Source organism: Molothrus aeneus, chromosome 14 (genome assembly GCF_037042795.1).
Source record: "Molothrus aeneus isolate 106 chromosome 14, BPBGC_Maene_1.0, whole genome shotgun sequence".
In the NCBI taxonomy this organism is placed as follows: domain Eukaryota; kingdom Metazoa; phylum Chordata; class Aves; order Passeriformes; family Icteridae; genus Molothrus; species Molothrus aeneus.
The window spans coordinates 19,248,783-19,267,824 of NC_089659.1; the positions used below are offsets into that span (position 1 = coordinate 19,248,783).

At 50.4% G+C, this 19,042-nt stretch overlaps 1 protein-coding gene across 2 annotated transcripts in view; it reads left to right on the forward strand.

Annotated features, from left to right (window-relative positions):
• Positions 1 to 19,042, forward strand: part of FGF13 (fibroblast growth factor 13) — a 205,319-nt gene that overhangs the window by 97,137 nt on the left and 89,140 nt on the right. The window lies entirely within an intron of this gene.

The window sequence follows — 19,042 nt, forward strand, 5'->3', positions numbered from 1 at the left end:
AAACAAACAAATCAGTGCAGTTTAACAGAGCTGTCCCTGTGCTGTGGACTCAGAGTCACTCAGAGCGGGGCTGTCAGGAGCCAGCAGCAGCTGCTGTGGGTTCTGGCTCCGCAGGTTCCTTCATTCAGTGCTGGCTGTGAACCTCACCTGGAAGAATAAACAGGTTTTGGTTTGGGAAGCAGCAAACGTGCACAGAGATGATGTTGTTGTTGTTGTTGTTGTGGTTGTTGTTGTTGTTGTTGTGGTTGTTGTTAGGCAGTTGATTTTACTGTAGCAGAGGGTCAAAGTCTGCTGTGTGCCTGTCTCCCCTTTATTAGGTGAACAAGTCTTTCTGTAAGTGTGCTAAGTCCATGGAAGGTGCTTTGTATTAAGCTGCTTGATTTCTCTGCTGGAGAACTCCAAATTAGTCTCACTCAAGGATTTTGTGCTTCACCTCCAGCCACTGAATGGGTTGATGTAGTACGAGGGCCAGGCTTCATTACCCTGAGCTTGATGATTGGTACACCTGTAAATGTCCCTGCTTAAAGGCTAAATGCTGCCTCAGTTGTCTCTGTACCTTTGTTTAGTGTCCTTTTTTATTAAGCACAGGAGGATTTTTGTGGTTTTTCCCTAAGTGTGGGCAGCAGCTCTGTGCAGCTGCTTTCTGCACCGGTGGCAGCCTGGGCTGTGTACCAAGGTCACAGGTTGGTTCTTATTATTTCAGCTATGGCACACTCATAATTTGTCCTTCCTGAATTTGCTTTTCTGAATGGTTAAACTGTCCTTTCCAACAGATACAGCAGGGACCTTATCAGTTTTATCTGTGTCCTGCATGACTGTCATCATGGTACTGTCTTTACTGAAGAATTTCCCTTCATCTAGTTAAATAATCCTTTTCTGGATGAAAAAAGATGCTCAGAATGTTATAATATTCTTGCATTTGAATGAATTTCAAAGCCTGAGCAAATGAAGGTTTTCCATTTTGCTGTTTGCCTGAAGTTTTCCTGAGACAGAACAGGCATTTGGCACAGCAGGTCATCTCTGAGGCTGTCTGGAAACAAGGCTGCACTCACAGGGGATGGATGGTGGCTGCTCTAATGAGTCAGGTTACCTCAAATTGCTTTAATGAGCCAGTGCAGTTGTGTTAGGCTTATTGCACATCTGAATTAATGGCTTGGAAGGAAGTTTGTTAGCCTGCTTTGCTAGAAACCAAATCAAACAACGGCCTAGCAGATTCTTCAATGACACGGAATAGCAGAACTGGAATTTTAATTTACCTCAGGCTGTGTGTGATCCTTTCTATTAATAAACAACCACATACTGCAGACAGGTGCTGAAATAACAATCCCCTGGTGAGGGTGCTGGCTCTGCACATGGAGCCACAGGTGGCCCTTCCCATCAGGGTTTTATTTTAATGGTAATAGCAGTGAGCTGAGCCCCTTGGTGAGCCCACCCTGCCCTGGGCGTGTCACGGTCCTGCCCCTCCTCTGTGTGCCAGGAGCCTGCTCAGGGTCCTGCTGGGCTGCAGCCAGCCTGTCCTGGAGGGAAACAGCCATGGTTTGTGTTCCACACCTCAGCAAAGCCAGGGTTTGTGTTCCACACCTCAGCAAAGCCATGGTTTGTGTTCCACACCTCAGCAAGGCCAGGGTTTGTGTTCCACACCTCAGCAAGGCCATGGTTTGTGTTCCACACCTCAGCAAGGCCAGGGTTTGTGTTCCACACCTCAGCAAAGCCATGGTTTGTGTTCCACACCTCAGCAAGGCCAGGGTTTGTGTTCCACACCTCAGCAAGGCCAGGGTTTGTGTTCCACACCTCAGCAAGGCCAGGGTTTGTGTTCCACACCTCAGCAAAGCCAGGGTTGGTGTTCCACACCTCAGCAAAGCCATGGTTGGTGTTCCACACCTGGAACCACCTCAGCAAAGCCAGGGTTTGTGTTCCACACCTCAGCAAAGCCAGGGTTGGTGTTCCACACCTCAGCAAAGCCATGGTTTGTGTTCCACACCTCAGCAAGGCCAGGGTTGGTGTTCCACACAGGGAACCACCAGGGCAAAGCCATGGTTTGTGTTCCACACCTGGAACCACCTTAGCAAGGCCAGGGTTTGTGTTCCACACCTCAGCAAGGCCAGGGTTTGTGTTCCACACCTCAGCAAAGCCAGGGTTTGTGTTCCACACCTCAGCAAAGCCAGGGTTGGTGTTCCACACCTCAGCAAAGCCATGGTTTGTGTTCCACACCTCAGCAAGGCCAGGGTTGGTGTTCCACACCTCAGCAAGGCCATGGTTTGTGTTCCACACCTCAGCAAGGCCAGGGTTTGTGTTCCACACCTCAGCAAGGCCATGGTTTGTGTTCCACACCTCAGCAAGGCCAGGGTTTGTGTTCCACACCTCAGCAAAGCCAGGGTTTGTGTTCCACACCTCAGCAAGGCCAGGGTTTGTGTTCCACACAGGGAACCACCAGGGCAAAGCCAGGGTTTGTGTTCCACACCTCAGCAAAGCCAGGGTTGGTGTTCCACACCTGGAACCACCAGGGCAAAGCCAGGGTTTGTGTTCCACACCTCAGCAAGGCCAGGGTTTGTGTTCCACACAGGGAACCACCAGGGCAAAGCCAGGGTTTGTGTTCCACACCTCAGCAAAGTCAGGGTTTGTGTTCCACACCTCAGCAAAGCCAGGGTTGGTGTTCCACACCTGGAACCACCAGGGCAGGAGCTTCAGTGCAGCCACCCTTTATCTGGGCTCAGGACAAGGCTGGCACAGTTGGCCTCAGGCTGTGAGGGCTGAGGTGGGGCTGGGAACAGAGACCTCCAGGGCAAGGCACAGGCAGAGGGTGGGAATTGCTCCTCTGGGAGAGGGGCTGCCTCTCTGCCCTGGACTGGCAGCGTGAAGTTGTTCTGGGAGTGGGGTGTCAGCCCTGGGTGTGCAGATGCCACACAGAGGGATGTGCTGAAAGAATTTCACAGATGAGAAGATAGTTTGCAGGAGAATCAGAGCTCAAAGACACAGGTAAAAATGGAGAAGGCAAGTCTGCATTTCTGCTAAATACACAAAGGAAGTAAACTTTGAAAGAATGAGATACGAGCAAAGAATTTAATGGTCAAAGGACAAGATGCAGGGGAAGAGTAATGTGACCAAGAAACCAAACCAACCTGCAACTTTGTATGGGAAAATGAGTCATGAAACTTTGGTAATTTAAGGTCAAATTAGCAAAGATTAATTTGTGTATACTAGAAAAATTACCTATCAATTGTGGGTTATGATTGCTGTTATTGAATAACTTTGGAAAGTACAACCACAAAGTCTAATCTTACATATAAATCAATGTTTGCTAGACATGATATATTGACTGAAAACAACAGATTATAAATCACTATTTGATTGTTTGGAGCTTAGGCTTGTCTGCAAGAAGACATGATTTAAGCTGTAACTTTGAGCCTGCAGTTTAATGGTCTTATGGAAAGAAATGCCGTAGAAGCTGGAAAATCAGATTCAGATTTCCATCTACTGACTTTCAGGGCAGCACCATTGATAAAGGGATTTATTGTTTGCTGAAATTACATCTGGGTGATCTCTTCCACTTCTGCTGGCAGGGAAGGAGAGGAAATGTGAGGAACTGGCCAGGTTTGAGGGAGTGCATGTGAGGGACACAGAGCAGGTGACCCAGCACCAAGAGCAAGGCACAGAGGGCTGGGCAAGGTGAGTGAGGGGTGGGCACAGACACAGCGCACACAGCCTGCCTTCCATGGCAGGGCTCTTGTCTGCTTGGTGCACATCTGGGTGTCAGTGCACCCAGGAGAGCTCAGGTGCCCTCAGGTGCTCTCCCAGGACAGGTGAGTGCCCAGTGTGGCACTTAGGGGCACTCAGGTGCCCTCAGGTGCTCTCCCAGGACAGGTGAGTGCCCAGTGTGGCACTCAGGAGTGCTCAGGTGCCCTCAGGTGCTCTCCCAGGACAGGTGAGTGCCCAGTGTGGCACTCAGGAGCACTCAGGTGTTCTCAGGTGCTCTCCCAGGACAGGTGAGTGCCCAGTGTGGCACTTAGGGGCACTCAGGTGCCCTCAGGTGCTCTCCCAGGACAGGTGAGTGCCCAGTGTGGCACTCAGGAGTGCTCAGGTGCCCTCAGGTGCTCTCCCAGGACAGGTGAGTGCCCAGTGTGGCACTCAGGAGCCCTCAGGTGCTCTCCCAGGACACAGGTGGGACTGTGGCTGCCTCTGGCAGGGTCAGGGGAGCAGTTGCTCACTGTGGCTCGGTTCAGTTCCGGGCTCTGCCCCGTGCCCTCAGGTGGGGCTGAGCTCCTGCCAGGCTGCTCTGAGCCCTGCCCTCCTCAGCTGCCAGAGTGCCCAGCCTGCTGCACCCGCCCTGGCCGTCCCTCCCTCTGTCAAGGAGGCGATGCCTCAGCTGGGGAGCATCATCCCCAGCCTGTCAGCTGGATTCTATTAATGGAAATAGGTCTTTAAAAGCCAGAAATTATATTTAGTTGCAGCTATGGGGGGAGGAAGGGAAAAAAAAAGAAGAAAAATAATAAATAAAGTCCGAACCCTTCAGAAATGGAACAAAGGAACAACAGAGCACTTAGGCTGGCCCTAATCACCTGCAAATGTTCATGCAGTCATTAAATGTAGACTGCATAGATAAAAGTTACTCTTCTGTCACTCCTTTTATCTCTACCTGAAGCATCCACTTGCCAGTCAGGTTTCTGGGTACAAGCCATAAATATTCAGCTTTTTCTGGTATGTTTTTACCCAGTATTTGCTTGTTTTCATCTCAGCTCTCCATATGCCAGCAGCAGCAGCAGCAATAAAGTGCTGTGAGCTGGAGGTGTGCATTCAGGTGATTCAGCCTTGGGTAGGCTGCAGAAGCCTTCTCTGACCAGCTCCTCAGAGCCCTGTGAGGAAGAGTGAGCCAGAAATAAAGCTGAAGGTGCCTGGTTTGGGTGAGAGGGAGATGTGGGTGTCCTGCAGGCCGTGCTGGGGCAGCTCCTGTGTGCTGTGCCCTGGGGCAGGGGCTGCCAGCAGAGGGGGGCTCTGTGCTCACCTGGGCGAGCGGGGTCAGCGGCTCCTTGGGCCTCTCAGGAGAGCTGGGGTTTGCATTTTACATTTCCATTGTTACATCACAGCACCATTTCAGTGGTGCTTCACTGACAGCAGCCTGCGGCTGGCCAGAGAGCATGGGCTTACCTGGTTACTGCAGCTTGAGAGAAAAGTGTTCTTTGGAGTTCTCACTTCTCAAGAAACCGGCAGAACTGTTCTTGGGCAGCTCCCACTCCCTGTTTTGGGTATCTGGCTGGGTATTTGGGTATTTGGCTGGGTATCTTCATGGGAAATAACTGGGAAAATGGCACCTGGAGTGCAGTGGGAATGTGGGCACAGCAGCCTGCCTGCAGTGTGAGCCTCAGGGGCACAGCAAGGTGACAGAAATACTCAGAATGTTCCTTGACTTTGTGCTGGAGCATCTGTGTGGAGTCCCTGGGAGAGGGGAGGCTGTGCAGCCCTTTGTGCTGGTCAGCTGCTCCCTTTGTGAGAGCCAGGTGTCCTTGCAGGCTCTGAGATCAGCCTGGAGCCCTGCTGCTCTCCTGGGGCTCTGCAGACCCAGCCAAGCCCAGCATGGGCAGGGCTGGGTTGGGTTTGTGCGGGGATGGGGCAGGGCTGGGTTGGGTTTGGTTTGTGCCCAGGATGGGCAGGGCTGGGCTGGGTTTATCCCGATGTATTTTAAGCCTTCAATGCGTTATTTATGAATGCATTCTAGTTGTAATAATTCACTTACAAGGCTATTGTGACAACAGCACCTTGTCTGAAATATGGCAATTTGCAACATGAAGTAGTTAATTAACAATTAGAGAATAAAGGAGAAGGTGCACGTGGATTGGCAGCACTGACAGAGTAACAGGCAGTCTTTGTGTGGGTCTGAGCAGCACAGAAAATGAGGAGGAGGCAGGAGAAGTCTTAACTGCTGTAGGAACTTAGAAATTAGTCTGGTGCCTGCAAATCTCATCTGTCTTAAGAGAATTGTTGGAAAACTTCTTGGCCTTTGCAGACCTGATTTGGAGAGAATTGCAGTGGTGGAATAAAATGGGATCTGTTACTGTGCAAAGACCAGTGGAGAACTTAATCCTGCATGGGACTTGCTGGGGAGTATCAGAATACATTTGCCAGATGCAAGATAATGTCAAGTAAATATTTAAAGCTGTAATGGCACCACAGCGTGTTGGAGCATAATGAAGCACTGGAAGGGAGCTAAATGCTCTGAGTCCAGGCAGCTCGTGTCAGTGAAGGGAAGCAGTGCTGCAGTTCTGCATCGAGGCACAGCGCTCATCTCACGGGACAGCCAAGGGCAGGCAAGCTCTGAGGCTGCTGAGAGGTGCTGGAGACTCTGGTGGGCTGTAAATACTTCACCCCCTATTCTCTGCCCCAGCATCAATTTGCTGTGGCTTTGCAGCTGTGGTGCTTCTGTGCTGCCCCTTTCTGCAGGGATGCTGTGGTGTGCAGGAGTTGTGGCCAGCTTTGGGTGCAGCTTTGGGTGTAGTCAGAGTGCAGCCAGGGTGCAGGTGGACACTGCTGAGCACAGCTGGGCTCTGCACAGAGCCTGCTCACATTGTTCCATCAAAATCTTCTGTGGAACTTTATCTACTTCCCCTCCAGTCTTCTGACTGTTTCATTTTTCTGGGTATTGAGTGATGCACATAAAATCAGAGTGGTTTGGGTTGAAAGAAGCCTTGAAGGTCACCTTGTCCCACCCCTGCCATGGCAGGGACACCTTCACCTGTGCCAGGCTGCTCCAGCCTGGCCTTGGGCACTGCCAGGGGTCCAGGGGCAGCCACAGCCTCTCGCCCAGTGATGGAGTCATTAGGTTGGAGAAGACCTCCAGGATGATGGAGTCCCATCACCGCCCTGTGGGCAGCCCAGATCACTGGGTGTCATGCCCAGTTGCTTCTTGAACCCCTCCAAGGACAGTGACTGCACCACCAACCTGGGCAGCCCCTTCCAATTCCTCACCACCCTTCCAGGGAAGAAATTCTTCCTGATGTCCAGGCTGGGGACAGCCTGAGCTTTGGCCTCTTTCTGCCTAAAACTTCAGTGAAATTGCCATTATTCTCACCTGCTGGAGGATAGCCAGGTGAGGTGCAGTATGTGTACAACCTGTCAGCAGCACAGTTTGTGTTGTGTTCACCCACAGCTGTTCCCAGTGCCCTTCCAGACCACTGCCCACAGCGGGGCACTTTGTCTAGACATGATGTGCAGCTAAAGCTGTTACTCAGAATCCATTAATATGTGACATGCAAAGCATTCCTGGAGAGAGGCTTCAGTGCTAGAACGTCGGGTATGGCCAAGGGAAGCTCCTTTCTCTTGTCTCACCTGGTGGGAGAGGAGGATTGTGCTGGGCAGGGGCAGGGGCTGAGCCCCAGGACACGAGCAGCCTGAGCTGAGCAGAATTGTGCTGGGCAGGGGCAGGGGCTGAGCCCAGCCCACGCCAGCCCTCACTGTGGGACACAGCAATTGCAGCAATAGCCCCAGTCAGAGGATGGACAGACGCTTTAATGTGTGTGTGAGTGACAGTGAGTCATCCCTGGTGGCCGGGGTGAGCAGCCACAGCAGTGGGACAGCTCCATCCCACATCTGCACACAGCTCAGGGACGCTGCTCCTTCTGCCACAGAGGCTCCTCCAGGCTGGGCACGGAGCACTGGCACAGGTAGGGCTGGGCATGGAGCACTGGCACAGGTAGGGCTGCTCTGGGGCTGGGTATGGGGCACTGGCACAAGTAGGGCTGCTCTGGGCTGGGCACAGAGCACTGGCACAGGTAGGGCTGCTCTGGGGATGGGTATGGGGCACTGGCACAAGTAGGGCTGCTCTGGGCTGGGCACAGAGCACTGGCACAGGTAGGGCTGCTCTGGGGATGGGTATGGGGCACTGGCACAGGTAGGGCTGCTCTGGGCTGGGCATGGAGCACTGGCACAGGTAGGGCTGCTCTGGGCTGGGCACAGAGCACTGGCACAGGTAGGGCTGGGCACAGAGCATTGGCACAGGTAGGGCTGCTCTGGGCTGGGCATGGAGCATTGGCACAGGTAGGGCTGCTCTGGGGATGGGCACAGAGCATTGGCACAGGTAGGGCTGCTCTGGGCTGGGCACAGAGCATTGGCACAGGTAGGGCTGCTCTGGGGATGGGTATGGGGCACTGGCACAGGTAGGGCTGCTCTGGGGCTGGGCACAGAGCACTGGCACAGGTAGGGCTGGGCACAGAGCACTGGCACAGGCAGGGCTGCTCTGGGGATTGGCACAGAGCACTGGCACAGGTAGGGCTGCTCTGGGGCTGGGTATGGGGCACTGGCACAGGTAGGGCTGCTCTGGGGATTGGCATAGAGCATTGGCACAGGTAGGGCTGCTCTGGGGATTGGCACAGAGCACTGGCACAGGTAGGGCTGCTCGGGGCTGGGCTGGCACCCTGACCTGCAGCTTGGGTCCCCCTCTCCAGAGCCTGCAGGTGAGCAGGGGCATGCAATAGCAGCACAGAGCTCTGGCAGTTGTGTGTCTGTTGTGACATTAAGAGATAGAGACTAAAATGCTGATAACATTTGGTGAAATGCTCTTTAGAATTTCAGTTCAGGAGCAGAGTGCATGGGTAGAATGGAAGTTCCAGATTAGTAAATTTAAAGGTAAGAGGAAAGGTGGGTTTGTTTGCAACCTACAAAGACCTTGTTCCTTAAATGAATTCTTTGAGAAGCTGTTAAAAATTCATTTATTGTTTTCCTGCGGTCACTTCAGGTGCACGTGGGGTTTTGGGGGCTAGTACTGAAAATACTGAGAGTGCTTTTGTGGTGTGCAGAGCAGTGCAGGACCCTGGCACTGGTGACTGGGAGTGGTGCAGGTGGTGCTGAGAGCACGGATTGCAAACTGGAGCTGCCCACAGCAGTGCAGGGTGCAGGAACCAGGGTCTGCAGGCCCTGTGTACCCCAGCACTTGCTCTGAGAGTTGTTTGGGCTAAATGTTCAGCTGCTGCAAATTGCTCTGAAGCTTTTCTTGGTAGTTTTTTTGTTTAACTGCAGTTGGTGTGAATCCACACGTTTCAGGCATTTACGGCAGCAGCATCCTTCCAATGTTTTAAAGTTTTTCAATCAACTTTCAGAATAAATGGTTTAATTTCTTTGGAGGTATGTAGAGTCCCAGTTGGCATAAATACAGTAATGACAGAAAATAGGGACTTTTCTCTGATATGGATGATTTCAAAGCAGCACAGAAGCGAGTGTGGTATCCCAAGGCAGCTCCCCAACTACATATGCAGTATGCAATGTCCTTAGTTTGAACAGAGTGGCTTTTTCTTGTAGTAGAATAAAGACCACTTACTACCTGCTAAAAACCAGAAGCTAATTTGTAGCTCAGTGTTGTAACAGTGTCTTTTTTCTAAGACACACATTTGTGTTTGCTAACTGTGATAGACTGTTGTAAGCTAGAGGACTGCAGCATTCAGGCTCTGGAATATGAAATGTGAGGATTTTTTTCTTCAGCTCTGCTGTGCTTGCTGCCTTGGGTTGTTTTTTATGTCATTTACGGTGCTGAACATCAATGCGAGCATATTATGCAATGTAGTACAAAAATACACAAAGGCAATAACCTCACTGTTACTTCTGCTCTAACACAACAACCTTATGTGATCGTTTTGCCCTTTGATTTCTGGAGGAGTTCTTTCCAAACCATGCACTGCATCTGGGGTGTTTGTGTGCGTGTCTGAGCAGCAGCAGGAGCCCCTGGGCAGGCTCCAGGTGTCTCCCATAGCTGGCAGGGGGTGCTGGCTGTGGGGCTCCTGGCGTGGCAGCCACCCGGGCACGGAGGGCACCTGTGCAAGCATCTCAATTTCATGGTGAGTCGTGTGGAAATGGGTGCTGGTTTGTAAAGATCTGCACTTCATTTCTGTTCTGTGCCCTTGTCCCCGTGTCCTTGCCCTCGGTGACAGCGTGTCAGTCAGGAGTGACTGCCCAGCTGGCCTCGTTTGAGCAGACACGATGTGCTGGGCCACAGCCACCCAGCTGCGCTATTTCTGCTTTGACTGAGAACACTCCTGGGTTTTAACTCTTTTCTGCAAAGCCTTGAAATCCCTCTGGATCAGGCTGCAGAGTGCCGGCACCATGGAGTGCAGGTGTGGGCACAGGTGTGAGCACAGGTGTGAGCACAGGTGTGGGCACAGGTGTGAGCACAGGTGTGAGCACAGGTGTGAGCACAGGTGTGGGCACAGGTGTGAGCACAGGTGTGGGCACAGGTGTGAGCACAGGTGTGGGCACAGGTGTGGGCACAGGTGTGGGCACAGGTGTGAGCACAGGTGTGAGCACAGGTGTGAGCACAGGTGTGAGCACAGGTGTGGGCACAGGTGTGAGCACAGCCACCTCCGTGCCACAGCCATCGCTGTCAGGGCTCTGACTGCCCCCGTGCCAGCTCCCCTGGTGCCAGTGGAGTCCTCCCTGCTCCTGCTGCCCGTGGGCTGCTCCCAGCCCTGCCCTGCCCTGTGTGACCTGCTGCTGCTCCCCTCTCGCCCTGCCTTCACAGCATCCAGCAGCTGCCTCAAGGAGCTGCACAGCACCGCTTGCAGTAGAACAATAATGCCATTTTAGCTATGCTGTGTGAAAATGCTTGTAATTCTGGTGTGCTTGGGCTGCTAGCACAGAGCAGAGGTGCTGGGCAGTGTGTGGGAATACCATGGCAGCATACAAAAGAAAGTTGTGGGGAAGCTGAGAAGGATCTCAGTATACAGAACATCTACTTGGACTCTCCAAGTGATCATCAGGCTAGGCAGTAACAGGAAAACAGGCTGTTTAGGCTTCTACTAATTTGTCTTGCTGCTGTTTAAACCGACGAGCAGAGAAAAGCGAAACCCTTCTCTGTGTACGCAGCGTGTTGTAGCTACTCTGAGTGACAGTGATGGCATAATTACACATGGCTTTCTGCAGTGTCTGAGGGGCTTTGGGTGAGTGTGGAGAGGGGGAAACGCTGTCAAGTGCAGGCCTCTGAAATGCAGTGCATTGATTTCAGGGGAGGGGGAATGGGGTGTTGGGGGTGCTGTTCCTCAGTCGGTGCCTGTTCAACGCCTGTCCATGACTCTGCATGGGCCAGATGTGGCAAAGAGCTGCTGATTGTCAATTGTTGGGATGGGTTACTCAGGCACAGCACTGGCAGCTGGGCTGGGAGGGCTGCTCCAGCAGCGGCTGCTGCAGTGGAAGCACTCTGGGAACAGAAGTGCCGGGGTAGGCAGAGCCTTCTCCTGGTGGGTGAATGACTACACTGAGCATTCAGAGCAGTCGATTTTTCAAGGTGGTGCAACTTGCTGGGTAAATTTTTGGGGTGTGCGTCAAGTGATTTCTGTAAAATCACCTGTGGTGAGAATTCAGCTTAACTAAAGTTTCGTCTAAGAAATCAATGTGAGAAAATATTGCAGCATTTCATCTGACTGTTTTACAACTGAACTGGTTTGTGTACATGGATATTTGTATGTAGGGACCCTATCTGCATAAGCCTAATCTTTAACCTGTTAAAATAATTTCCAACCTCAAAATGAAGAGTAATGTTAATTTCGGGTTAAATTATACATTTTTTTCTGAGAGGATTTCTCTGCTGTTCAGGCTCTGTGTGCATAGCTCTGGTCAGAGCTCTTTGTCCCTTTGGGTGGGGTGCAGAGGCACAGCAGGGTCCAGGGTTCTGCTGCTTCCCAGGGCTGTGAGAGCACTCTCTGCACCTCTCCATGGCACACCCAGGCTTTTGGCTTCTGCTGATGAGTTTTCTGTGCTTCGCTTTGAAAAATTTCCTCTGAAGCCATTTCTCTGCACAGCTCTTTCTGTAATGAGTGTGAATTTTAAAACACTCGATTTCTTCATCCTTCTTTTTGTTAATACTCAGTAAATGGGGCAAATAATTGGGAGGTGTCACCTGTCCTTTTATGAATGGTGCTTCTGTTCTTGTCTGCTTCTTCCAAGAGAGATGCCCAGGAGCTGCAGCTCCAGCGCCAGCCTCTGAGCTGCTGCTCATCTCCTGCTCCCAGAGGCAGCACTCATCCTTCCAGACTTCCAGGAGGGATGCAGTCTATTCTTTGATGATTTTGTTCCCATTTTCAGGCTGCTTTTCCTGGAGGATTCTGATCTTTTTCAGTTCTTTCTTTGTGTTTTTGTTGTTACGGGTTTTTTTCCTTCCCAGCACTAGGGAAGTTTGTCTCTTTTTGTAGCCCAGCTGTTGACAATAATGCTCCATAAATAGGAAGAAAAAAGGCACTTCTCTCTGTTTCCCTTATAATCTGAAACTATTCTCCTAGCTCCAAATAAGGCTACATTAATAATTAAATTCTCATTAAAGTTACGATACGCAAGGGTTTTCTAATATTTCATAAGCAGCAAACTAAAGCTGTGCAAAGCTCTCAAAATCTGCAGGCTTCCCACTCATCCTGGACCTTTCTAGCAGGTCTCCTGGCACCTTCTCCCCTGCATGACTGATTTTCACCACGCTTCCAGGATGTTCTCTTAGAAGCAGCTCCTTGCTTTTCTCCCAGACTTTGTCAGTGAAGAACGTGAGTGCACTGTGGCACAAATTGTCACAGTGCTTTTTAAATTCCCTGTGAGCTGGTCAGAGTGGGGTTTACGGTAGGCAGGGGTGGGTGAGGCTCATATTTCCATCTGGAGTTGCTGTCCCTCTCCTCCTGTGTTCTGTGGTGCTGCTGTCCTGTGTTGGTGGAGCAGAAGGAGAAATGTCTGCTCCAGCAGCTGGGCTGGCAGCCACAGCTTCATCCTAAGGGCAGATCCTTGGTGGCTGTGCAGTTTGGGTGGTTCATCTTCTGCAGCTGGCCAGGCAGGTCCTGCTGTCCAGTGCCCTCCCTGGAGCCAGTCCCTGGTGCCAAGCAGTGTCCCCAGTCCTGCCCTGGTGTGCTCCCAGTGCTCCCAGTGCTCCCAGTGCCTGCTGCTTCCCAACCACACAGAGTGGCACCCTGGGTGTTCCTGTCTGTCTGCTGTGTGCTTGCAAAGCAGCCAGCTTGCACTGGTTCAGCAGATGGGAAAAGAGGAGAGCACTCGGAACTGCCCGACGAGAAATGTTCATGCATTCATTCCCTCCTTCATTCATTCATTATCCATTCCTTCAGTCATTCATTCCTTCATTTATTCATTCCTTCATTCAGGGGCAAGCACAGCACAGCAGTGAGCTGGCTGCAGCGCTCAGGTGAGAGTGGGCACGTGTGGCATGGCAAATCCACAGCTCCTGATGCCTGGGAGGGGAAAGGTGCTGGCTCTGCACCCTGGGGCTGTTCCTCAGTAAACTGGGGCTGTTCCTCATTGATAAATGTTCCAGCATTTATCAACAAATGTTTGATGCTGTCTGCCTTTGTCTTTATTATCCACGAGGATCTAAATGCAGCCTTATCTGGGTAGTCTTTCCAGGGGATAACAGCCTATTACTGCTAGCAGTTAATCCAATTACTCTTTTAGGTCAAGGGGGAGTGTTCTGTGCAAATATTTTTGGAAGATCTGAAAAAAGTTATTCAATGTGTGACCCAAAGAGAGCATCTTTCAGAATTTTTCAGCAGATCAAAAGGTTAAGAAATTTGTACATATGTTGGAGGAAACATGGTGCAAAGAGCTGTCAGCTTTCAGTTTTGATCACAAGGCAGTCACTTATTTAAAATAGAAAGATATTTCACAATGGAAAGTAGTTTCAAATCAGAAAATAAATCACTGGGCCCTGCCCTTACCACAGGGAGCTTTCCTTAGACATCAGTGGTGAATTGTAAATGTTCCTGTGGCATTTGTGCCATAAGAAGGAGGTTACCCTCCCTTCCCAGCAGACACAGAAGGGCTCTCACAGCCGTGTCCTCTGAATCCCTAAAGCCTCTAATGACTGGCTGCAGCCTGATTGAGATCAGCACTGTGAGAACTCACTGCTTCAAGTACCAAAAGCCCTCTGCTGGGCAAGCGGTCTGCTTCCCCAGGTGTCGGAGCCCTTGGAGAGTCACTGCCCATCTCAAAATTGTGCTCTATTCATGCATGCCATAAAGCTGTCCTTTAATAGCAGCTCAGGAAGTGGCTGCCATGGAGGAAATTCATGGAACTGGTTTGAGAACAAAGAGCAGGAGCTGTTCCCTGTGAGAGGGAAGGAGCTGGGCTGTCCCTGGCAGCCCTCACTGTCACAGCCCCATCCACAGCTTCCAGATCCAATGGGAGCTCACTCTGAGCCTGCTTTTAATTCTGAAAACTCACCCAAAGGAAGTTGTGTCTTTCACAAGGTATTTTTGCTGGTTTGTTCCTTTCAGTGTGAAATAAGCTGGTGTGGTGCCTGGGTTTGGGGGTGTGCTGGGGAGGAAGGGGTGGTGCAAAATGAGGGACTCCAGAAATGGCTTGCTGTGAATAAAAATTAGAGAATTGGCTGCTTGTGCTTCCTGTAATATCTGTGTTCATTGTGAAAACTGCAAGTCAGAGTCAACCAGACTTCAAAGTTGGGAGCACACAGCTGCAAGCTGAAAATAAGATTTCTGGGTGATGCAGAAGTGCCAGAAAGGCTGTTTGGTAAGAATACTTCATCAAGATTTGGCAAAGCTTAATGTGAAACGGTTTGGATAGACTGTGTTGTCATTAAGAGGTTCTGAGTGTTTTAAAAGCCCAGAATAGAAATTTTTTTCAATTAGCTTGCAAGTATTGTTGTGCTCTGAGTTTATTATGTTGTGCAGGTGGCTGACAAAAAAAAAAAAATCACACCTTCAACTGGGAGAAATTAGGAGGGAAGCAAAGCAGTGATGAAAAGAGAACTTTTACTGCCCAAAGACCTGAGAGATTTTCATCAGCTGTCTCAAAAATGTTCTTACAGCTAAATACCCCACTTTGCTCCCCCTTCCCTGTCCTACAGGCCGTCACTTGAAGCAAGTTATTTTAGAGGGGTTTTTTTTAGACTTGTTCCTGTAAGGAGCTGAAAGCAACTTGCTAGCCTAAGGTTTTCCCTAAAAGAAAAAAAAGAATAATTCCTGATGGCTCCAAAGGGCCTGGGTCACCTCAGCTGTGACCTTTATGTATTTCCCTGATGGGGGCCAGGGGGCAGAGCAGGAGGGAGGTGCTGGGGGAGCGTGGCTGCTCTGTGTCCTGGGGGTGGCACTGGGGGGTGGCACTGGGGAGGTGACATTGGGGGAGTGACAGTGACACTGGGGAAGTGACAGTGATACTGAGGGGTGACACTGGGGGAGTGACAATGATACTGGGGAAGTGACAGTGATACTGAGGGGTGACACTGGGGGAGTGACAATGACACTGGGGAAGTGACAGTGATACTGAGGGGTGACACTGGGGGAGTGACAATGATACTGGGGAAGTGACAGTGATACTGAGGGGTGACACTGGGGGAGTGACAATGACACTGGGGAAGTGACAGTGATACTGAGGGGTGACACTGGGGGAGTGACAATGATACTGGGGAAGTGACAGTGATACTGAGGGGTGACACTGGGGGAGTGACAATGATACTGGGAGGTGACATTGGGAGGTGACACTGGGGGGGTGACAGTGTAGAGGTGACACTGGGGGGGCACTGGCTGCTGCTCTCATTATTCCACAAAGCTGCACTGGGGGAATGTTTTATCCTGCCCTGTGCCAAAGAGAAGGGATTTCTTCAGAGGTGTTCTGGTGCTCTCTGTGGCTTGAGGACCTTGTGGGTACAGACACAACTTCTGTCCTGCCAGAAAAATGAATTTTTTGCGAGTGTAAGCGTCCTGGGACTCACAACATCCAAAACTAACCACTGTGAAAAGTTAGGGAACTGAGGAAAACTCATGTTTCAGGTAATGACCTGAAAGGTTCAAGCAGCAGTGAATGGATCCATGGAAGTACAAGGTTTTTGTTTAAGTTGTGCCATACATGCAGGAACAATAGTCCAACAGGAGCAGGAGGATTTGTTGTGCCTGGATTTTATTTACTCTATGGTTGCTGTAGCCTGTAGCTAGCAGAGCAGAAGCCTCTCTCTCTAAAACCAGGGGGAAAGATATTTCCTTACAGCTTTATTAAAGTCTGAATTACATCAAAGATGATGCAGTTGGAACCCGAGCCAAGGCCTATGGACAGGGCTGATGTTATGGTTTCTGGCAATTCTGGATGGGACTGAAATGCACTTGGACATAAAAGAAAGACACAAACCAGCAGACTGTTTAGCTGGTGTGTTTATATAAAGTAAACATGTTTGAATTTATCTTGAAAAACATCCTGGTGCCAGCAGCCATCCTAAAGATTGCTTTCTCTTGGTGAAGCTTACAGGAAGAAGAAATTCTTTTCCTAGTGGCTTGTTGACAGCAAGTTCTTATTAATGTAATTATTATTATTTTATTTGCTAAAGAAAATGCTACAGGGTGATATTTAGCAAGCTGAATGTTTTGATTAGGAAACATAATAGTTACTGCAGTTATTTTATATTCACTGCTAAGCAAATTCCTCTCAGCTGCTGTGGGTTTGGTCTCCATCAAATTGTAGGGGAAGAAAAAAGGGTTCATTTCCTTAAAGCCATGTAGTGGTTATTTATCACTTTCATCTGAGAATATACAAGTGAGTGAGAATATACAAGAATATACAAGTGAGTGAGCAGTATGTAAATGACCTGTGTCCATGGCATACGTAGCCTTATCTCTGTTTTATTCATGGGAAGATGGGAACGTAGAGCACCAGTGTGTTCTGCCATGAGGATGGGGTGTTGGTCCCTTGCTGAAGGTGTGGGTGCTGCAGGGGAGCGTTCCCATCCCAGTGAATCTGTGAAGGCACGGGCCCTGGAGGGGAGTGTTCCCATCCCAGTGGATCTGTGAAGGCACGGGCCCTGATGGGGAGTGTTCCCATCCCAGTGAATCTGTGAAGGCACGGGCCCTGATGGGGAGTGTTCCCATCCCAGTGAATCTGTGCCTTTGTTGGCTTTGGGGTGCGGGCCCTGGAGGGGAGTGTTCCCATCCCAGTGAATCTGTGCCTTTGTTGGCTTTGGGGTGCGGGCCCTGGAGGGGAGTGTTCCCATCCCAGTGGATCTGTGCCTTTGCTGGCTTTGGGGTGTGGGCCCTGATGGGCCCTGTTCCCATCCCAGTGAATCTGTGCCTTTGTTGGCTTTGGGGTGTGGGCCCTGGAGGGGAGTGTTCCCATCCCAGTGGATCTGTGCCTTTGTTGGCTTTGGGGTGTGGGCCCTGGAGGGGAGTGTTCCCATCCCAGTGAATCTGTGCCTTTGTTGGCTTTGGGGTGCGGGCCCTGGAGGGGAGTGTTCCCATCCCAGTGAATCTGTGCCTTTGTTGGCTTTGGGGTGTGGGCCCTGATGGGGAGTGTTCCCATCCCAGTGAATCTGTGCCTTTGCTGGCTTTGGGGTGTGGGCCCTGATGGGGAGTGTTCCCATCCCAGTGAATCTGTGCCTTTGTTGGCTTTGGGGTGTGGGCCCTGATGGGGAGTGTTCCCATCCCAGTGAATCTGTGCCTTTGTTGGCTTTGGGATGTGGGCCCTGGTGGGCCCTGTTCCCATCCCAGTGAATCTGTGCCTTTGTTGGCTTTGGGGTGTGGGTCCCTTGCTGAAGGCATGGGCCCTGTTCCCACCCCAGTGAATCTGTCTGCAGGGCTGATGGGCTGTGCAGGGTTCTGGTGAGGGACAGGTTGTGCCTTTTTGCCCCTCAGCCTGCCTGAGCTGGCCCAGGCCCTGCACAATGGTGTCAGGCAGCTGTTTGCCAAATCCCGGCAGGTGGGATCCACCCTTGGGGCTGCTTTGCAGATCCTGCAGGCTCTGAGCTCACAGAAACCAAGACATTTCTGAGGGCTGACCCTTCAGGACCTGTGGGTGTTGGCTCCTGGTGCTTACTGCCAGCAGCTGCCCGAGGGGCTCTCAGTGTGCCCCCCGAGCACAGCCCACCCTTCCAGAGCAAAGCTGGCACTGCTGAGGTGATCAAATGGCAGCCACACCTCGTGCTCCTCTGACCTGCTGCTCCCTTTTGAACCACTTGTGCTTTCCTCCTTGATCATGCATCCCTTTTAATGGCACTTTGTGTGGATTATTAGAGTGTATTACTGCTGCTGGGTGTAGTCTAATGAGGCAACAGCAGCCAAGGTGCAAGGTTTCTCTGCTGGATTAATGAGGTATTGAGAGAAGGTGACTGCCCACTGTGAGCAGAACAATTGTCAGCTTGAATTTATCACCCAGATACGACTCCTACCAGGGTAGAAATCAAGTGCATGAGAATGCAATGGGGTAGTTGTTTGACGGGGGTCTGTGTTTGAATCTGATGGTATTTAAGATGTCCATGTGTTGGCAGATATTTAGGAAGCAGTTCATTGTTAGAATTAATGGCCATCAGTTTGAGAACCAAATAAACTTACCTAGTGCATGTTTTAGACTAGCCTATCAGTAGTTACTTTGCTCATTACTGAAATTCTTGGATTTTTTTTTTTTTTTAATTTTTGGTTTTTTTCACGTAGGGTTGGGGAATCCAGGTTTGGTTTTGGGTATGATTTTATATCTCTGTGTTACACTATAAATAACAATTGGTGATTGGAGGCTGTCTTGTGAAAAAGGAGCTAATTTTTGTTCACGGAAGATTATCTGTGCCTAAAGCTGTGAGCTGAGGAATCTCACTATCTCTGTTATTAAGGCTTCATTTTTTTAGATAGTGGAAAAGTGTTTCAATTCATTCTGGTAATGTAATACTTCGAGGTAGCTGGAACTTTCTTTATGCTATATATTTTATCTTTTTGCCATTTAATAGTCTGACCCCATTCAGAAACATTTCAGGCTGCATTATTAATGGCAGTATTGATTTATAAGATCAGCTTTAAAAACTACTTGCTGTTTTACAAGAAAACCATCAGAAGGATTAATGTGCTTTCTCTCTGTACATCTACACTTGTGTCTGTTGAAAATGTCACTGGATTATCCCTGCTCTGAGGGATGGGGTGTAATTCCATTTCCTGATAAAGGCCTGTCCTTGGTGCTTTGGGAAGCAGTTTCCTGCAGGTAGTGCAGACCCTGCGTGTGACCAGGCCAGGAAAGCACAGAGTTTGCTTTGCTTTTCCCCCAGTGTGCATGCAAAATGGGTAGGGGTGCTAGGGGAGGATGAAGCAGACGCAGGAGGAGCTGT